The sequence below is a fragment of the Neopelma chrysocephalum genome, unplaced genomic scaffold (assembly GCF_003984885.1).
Source record: "Neopelma chrysocephalum unplaced genomic scaffold, ASM398488v2 Primary Assembly neopelma1_303, whole genome shotgun sequence".
Lineage (NCBI taxonomy): Eukaryota > Metazoa > Chordata > Aves > Passeriformes > Pipridae > Neopelma > Neopelma chrysocephalum.
In genome coordinates, this window is record NW_020897965.1 from 638,339 (window position 1) to 645,111 (window position 6,773).

The window sequence follows — 6,773 nt, forward strand, 5'->3', positions numbered from 1 at the left end:
TCTTACAGCTACGCGGAATTAACGTGTGGAGTAATTTGACATCTATGAGTAGAACGGAGTATTAACTTTATTATATTCAGCTATTTCTCTTCTGTTCTGTTCTGAGCACTTTGATAAATAAATTTAAAAGACTCCTACTCTGCGGTTATTCTGGGATTGAAAAGTAAAACCTCTGCTGCTTCACTTTATAAATGAAATTGTAATTTTTGGTCTTAAGATGCTTCCTTTATCTTCTGTTAATGCTGATCCTGCTGAATTGTGCACATTAGGCTGTTAGCTCAATTTTGGTATAGTAAAGTACTATTCCTGTTAGTTCTTTCCAAAAATCAATCAGTTTTGTAGCATCTTTCACCTGTAGTTCTAACAAATGTTTTTAAGATTTAGGCACAATAGGTAAAGAACTTTGCTCGCACAGCCTTTTTTGAAATGCTTCTATGCTGGATGTGGAGGGGATAGATGGTTGGTTGGTTAAATAGAAATGGGATTTCGGTGGCATTCCAGTTTTCACTTCCTTTCCGGGGCATTTTTTGGCCAGGGGTTAAGGTATGGGCTCAAATGAGGGAGGCCAGTGCCCCATGATTACTCTGCATCATTTTCAGAAAGAATATGTGGACAAGAATGAGGTGGGTTTGGGGTGAGTTTGAGCATAACAGCAGTGTTTGGATTCAATCTGCACACACCTCCTGGCCCGTGGTCCAGCCAGCTGCTGGCAGGTCTGTCCATGTCTCAGCCCAGGTGGGCCCACAGCAGGGGACAGTGTTATGGAGCTGGGTGTCTGTAGGATGAGGTTGTGCCTGTGCTGAACACTTCAAGGGTTCAGCATTTCAGAGGGCAGTGGTTGGGGAGTGCTGTAGGAGGGGACTGTCAGCAGGCATGTGGGAAAAGCCAGCGTTCAGTGCCGCAGGAGAATCTGGTGGAATACAGGGGCTGGAGAGGGGTCTCTGGGAAAGCAGTGTGGCAGTAGGTAGGTGAGAAGGTGTGTGGGTGAACAAAGAACGTTGAGGGCATAGGTAGTGGTGGAAAAGGGAGCCAGGATGGGGTGGGAAGTGCTGGGTAAGAGGAGAGTGTGTGGTGTGACAGTGCTGGGGGAAACGTGCCCGTGCTGCCCAGTGGAGCAGAGCACTGGTGACCAAGGACTGCACCCAGTGACAGGAGGCACCAAGTGAAGCAGTACAGCACCACTGCCTGGTAAGTATAAAACAGAAAGTAAAGGTGCCTGTTGCAATGAAAAATCAAGTGGCATTACTAATAAAAAAGTGTTATGAATTGCACCTTTCATTTTTCCCCTTTTACACAGTAAAATAAGTTATATTTTTGGTTTTGAGATAAACCTCAGTGCCATATACAGCTAGTGTGGAGTTATGGACAGTGATAGAAATAAAAACCTGCAGCAGAACTGTGTTTATAATGTGTTTCATGGCCCAGGCAGCAGCACTTGCATATAAGCACATCACAAAAAAATCTGAATTGCACTGACAGAGGGTACTCGTCAGTACCTAAGCACCTTAACTCATATATGTGAGCATATGCTTCATTTTAAGAACAGATCAAACCCACAGGTGTGATTGTTCCTTTGCTTAAAATTAAATGTATTTAAAGGCTCAACTAAATAAGGATGAGAGTGCTCAGCTTTTGTCAGCTCAGGGCTTGAAAGGTTTGATACAGCAGTGAGAGGGATTTTCCATGGGACATCTGTTTCAGCCTCTTAGCCCAATTTAAAAATGTTATGCAATACTACCATAACTTTCTTTATTAATTGAAAGGGATGGAGAGATACCAGCTGTAGCCCAAGCCAGCAGAGACTTGGGTGGCTAAGCAACAGAAAAGGCACCATATTGAGTGAGCCAAAATTCAGTCTCAAAGTCATTTATTTTAACCAGTGACAATACGTTTAGACTCTAGTGTTTCGATTTGATTGATGGTTTAATATCATATATAATCTTTTTAATGAAGGGAACCCATTTAAATATGTTAACATTTGCACTAGTGGTCTCCCATGTACATAACTGCATTTAATCATTACTCTGATTGTTTTTGTGGTTGTGTAATTTGTAGCAGCAAAATAACTATGTCAAAGCTGTGTTATCTTAATGAAAAATATGGTTACTTCTCTTTTATATGTGCTTCTTACTGTTCATGGATAAAAGTGACAGCAGTCTCAGTCTCAAGTATATTGCTAAATGTATAGTTATCACTACGTGTGCTGTCAATTAAGAAATCAAGAATATTAATGAGTTTAGTGTCTTTTCTAATTCTGCTTTGTTTAAAGCCTCATTGTGATTTGTTATCATGTGAATCGAGTAATTTAATTTTAAGACTTTTAATGTTAAAATACATCATCATTAGTGATGTATCTGAAGATTTCACGCTCTTAATAATGGTGCTAAATCAAATTGGGAATCCCCTCTTAATCATCCAAGCTGTGCTCTAGCTCACACAAGCAGTTTTGGGGCTGGAGAGAAGTTTAGTTCCGCACAGTAACAAGTATTGTACGGAGCCCACGGCGGGAACAAAAGGGGCCGCGCGCTCGGCCGCGCGAGGTGTCGGTGCTGGATGCGCCCCGGGCGAGGCAGCTGGTGTGTGTATGCTTTTGTTTATCCCTTGCTGGTTTATGTAGCCTTTAGGCCAGCACATGAAACAATCGCTTCTACAGGGTCAGCTGCTGGTCAGAAGCAAAGTAAGAAAAGACTTTGCCTTAAAATGCCTCAGCCATCATTTCAGTGCAGCTGGCACCTGCTACTGGTGCGCAGCGGGAGGGTTAGGGGTCAAAGAGGCAGTTGTTCTAAACTCAGTGATGGCTTAAAGGGACTTGTAGATTAATCTGCTTTATTAACTTCTGTATATTAGATAACTATTGCAGTGAATGACAGTCCGTCTTTCTGAATAAGTCCCTTCACCTCATTCTCTTTTAAATTGGCTTTTGAGTAATGAATATTAAATAGAATACATTTCAGGGTAATTAAGTGGAAACATTAGGATGATGTTGTTTTACAATCATATCTATAAGTTTCTTGTATATTTATCTTGCATTATTACTGTTCATTGCTTTTTGCTAGCAGAACAAAAAGCATAAATGTTTCAATTAAAGAAGAGAAACTGGCCATATTTCTCACTAAACGTGTGTCTTTGTGCCGCATAAATACTTTCGAAAAACAAATAAGTTTAGGGAGAAGTATAAAAATGTTTTATTCCTTGTTTACTCCCTGCAATGTAATACTTTACTTAGAAATGTTTGATTTCTGCTGGCTGTGGTTGTTTTATATAAAACACTAAGAGGTGCTGGTTTGGGGAAGGGCAAAAAATATCACTGTTCATAGAATCTAACTAGTGATATGAATAGCACCAATAATTTTGTAAAGTTCACATTATAATTCAAAATCCAGTTAGAAGTGATGCTTGCAGTCTGGAAAGAAAGCAATATCTTTACAAAATGGATAGGGAAAGGTAACAATCCATTCTATGATCTGCTACTGGCAGATTTGCCATGTGAGTGATGAAACTTGCTCTCAGTGAAGAAACCCCCTCCCCTTCCCCCATTTGGGGAAAAAAAAAATAAATTTAAAATTCTACAATAGCAGCAGCTTACAAGGATGCTTAATTGCTGTTGGATCTGCCAGCAGTGGCTGGGGCAGCTCACAGGGCCAAGGCAGTGCCGGTGTTGGATCCGATGTTCCATGAGGAGATTCCTGCGGCGTCCTGATGGTCAGGGCTGACTGTGGTCCAGAGCAAAGGCATTGGCAGAGGAGGGGGCTGGTTTGTACCCAAAACTTTGTAGTGACTGGCACGCACTAAATCTGTGTCCCTCTTAATCTTGGCAGATGTCTGATTTTCAGGACTCTGGAATTAAACCTCAAAATCCGCATTTTTCTTAGGCTAATAAATTGCTGTCAGTTTTGTTTGTTTGTGATCCTGAGAGATACTGAGTGCTCAAGGTGTCTTCTGAAATCATGGCACCCAGTTGGGTTTTTTCCCCTAATGTTTACTTGTTTGGAGCTTTTTACTGAAAATTGAGATTCTTGTGCATTTGCATGTATGTCTCCAGAAACCTGCACAATTTTAAAATAAATAAAATACATGTAAAAAAGCCCCAATGTCACAATGGATTGATGAGATTGGGGAACACTGTTACTTTATCTCATCTTGGCCTAGCATAGTTTAGTTAAGCTTAGTTTAACATGAGCAAATCCTCCCGGTGCTTTGCTGGGCACATCAGACGAGAGATTTGATCTGTTGGAAGAGCACCACCACACACAAAGGGCTGCAACACAACAAGGGGTTTGACCTTTCAGTAGAACCATGTTTCTGAATTCATGAGTCGTTTCCCTTTTAAAAAAAAAGAAATAGGAAAAATTAAAAATGAAGTGTGTGCAACCATTCTTTAAAATCTTTTTAGCGTGACAAGTAAAGTAATCTTCCATTGATACTTAAAAGTCCATCTGCAGAAATTCAGGCAGAATGTTAGAGAGATGCAATATCTATTGAAATGTTGAGTGTCAAACTGCCAGGGTAATGTATTTAGTATGAAATATAATATTCGGTGCGTTTTGTTTTGATGACTCCATGAAATAGCCCTGTGCTCTTACCCTTTGTTGTTGTTGTGAAAGATGATATTCGCTGAGAAGTGTTGGTGGCTGCTCAGGACACAGGAGCAATATGCTTATTACCAGCTTTATCATCTGTCTTTTGTGTTTATTTGCAATAGCTTTGGTTGCAGTTCAGTTCATCAGGATAACAAAACCACTTTTAATTGTTCCACAGAAGAAATTAGAATCAATTTATGAACAGTTTGAAAACAGAAGAGGCTTGCAATCTGTTAGGCAATTGGTAATTAATACTCAGATTAGGCTTTTTAAGTTGTGTGCTGGTGCAGCAGCAGAGTGGGTCACTGTGCCCCACAGACCATCCTTGCACAATGGTCACACCCAAGCTGCTGGGTTTCTTCCACTCTCATTTCCTTCAAGGTGTGTTTTAAAGCTGGGAGCATCCTGTCCCTGCTGATCATCTCCCCATCAGTGCTAAGCTAAGGTAAATATGGGTAAAATAATTACCCTGGTTCTAATTGTCTCTGTGCCACTGGTTACTGTTGCTGTGTGGGGGAAGCCTCTGGCTCTGCTGCTGGCAGGCGTCCACACGGTCTGAGCCCACGCTCAGGTTCCTGCAAATCCCAGCTGCCCCGGGGCAGCAGCGCCAGGGCTGTGCCAACAGAGCTCTGCAAACCTCCTGGGGATGCTGCAGGGCCGGGTGGGTGGTGTGAGAGATGTTAGGCTGGGCCTGATTGAAGGTGAGCGCAAGCTTAAGCCCAGTTTACAGATGTGTGGAGTTATTCCCAAGGGTTCCATGGAGCCCACATCACCGGGTGTCAGCCTGAGGAGAGTTCAGATTCAGGGATAAGTGCACGCTCAGCGTGAGATACCTCCAGGTTCCTCGGATGGAGGATTTAGAGCTGATCTCATGCTCAGCCTTTCTCTTTATATGCAGATTTTTACATTTCTGGAACATTTATGTGGATTTGATTTTGAGAATAGCCTCACACTGGTTTTAGACTAAATTAAGTTATTTTTCCAGTTGTAGTATTTTCTGACCTTGTCTTCCCTCGCCACTCGACTGGCATTTTGGAACACCTTCTTATAACGGAGATTTCAAAAGACTAGTGATCCAGCAGCCAAAGATTTTCAGCATTCCTATGCTGAAAATCCCCAGATGCTTTTGTGCATCAACCCCCAGCACTTGGTGCAAGGGAAGGCAGCAGAATTGGAGAGGAGAAAGTTGAAGGCTCGTGTTTGAGGAATTTAAAGAAGGTGCACACTAAGTCCTGGTGTCAGTTAAGGGGAAGCCTGAAAGATTTAGACATGGGGCCATCTACATTCCTGAAGATAGACTCTTTCTGGAAGGTGTTGGTGTAGGTGAAACCGATGCTGCTTCTCCCAGGAGGATTAACTAACATGGAACTGGTCATTCGGGTAGAGTGATTCATAGTAGGCACCAACTTCACCCCGTGTCACCTCTCAGACAGGAGTGCTGGCTGTGCAAGAAAGGGGAGGCTCTCACTGTCTGGACTGGAAAAAATGCTCACGGATCTTGGGAGATGAGCCTGTGTTTACAAAGCCCTGAACCAATCTTCATATGCTGCTAAAAGCAGAGGGGACTGGGTATTAATTTTTTGGTAGGGTTTTTAAAGAGCTCAGCCTTCTCGTACATCAAACCAACCTGAAGTGTTACAAATTATGGCAGGTTGTGCATTCCAGAAGTCCCAGTCAATTACAATTCTGTCATCTTTAAAAGCAACTGTAACACCATATAATTACAGCCACTTGTTTAGAAATGGCTGAATCTTAAATAAACAGCTTAGATTAATTTAAAATGACATTGTAGTAGCTGTAACTGAAAATCTCTGCCTGCTACCAGCTAAAAATGCAGATTAAGGATTGATGTCACAATGTTAAATTATTCCAGCCTGAGGTGGAATAACCTGCTGTCTATCAGGAAGCACAGATGGATAGGCAGGGAAAAGCTGTGCAGATACACGAGTTTGTAAACATCTGTCAGCTACAGCAGATACCCAAATACAGAATCTTACACTTCAGGCAGCGTGTGAGTATGTGACATTCAGCAGAGGGTTTACATGAAATTCAGTGCAGACAGAAGCAAGTCAACACACTCTGGAAGGTAATAATTAATGAAACATATCCCCTCCTCCCTGCAGAAAGAGGAGGGATTTGATTCATCAGGCTTTGTCAGTGTTAACTGTTCTGCTTCCAGAATTTACTGTAGCC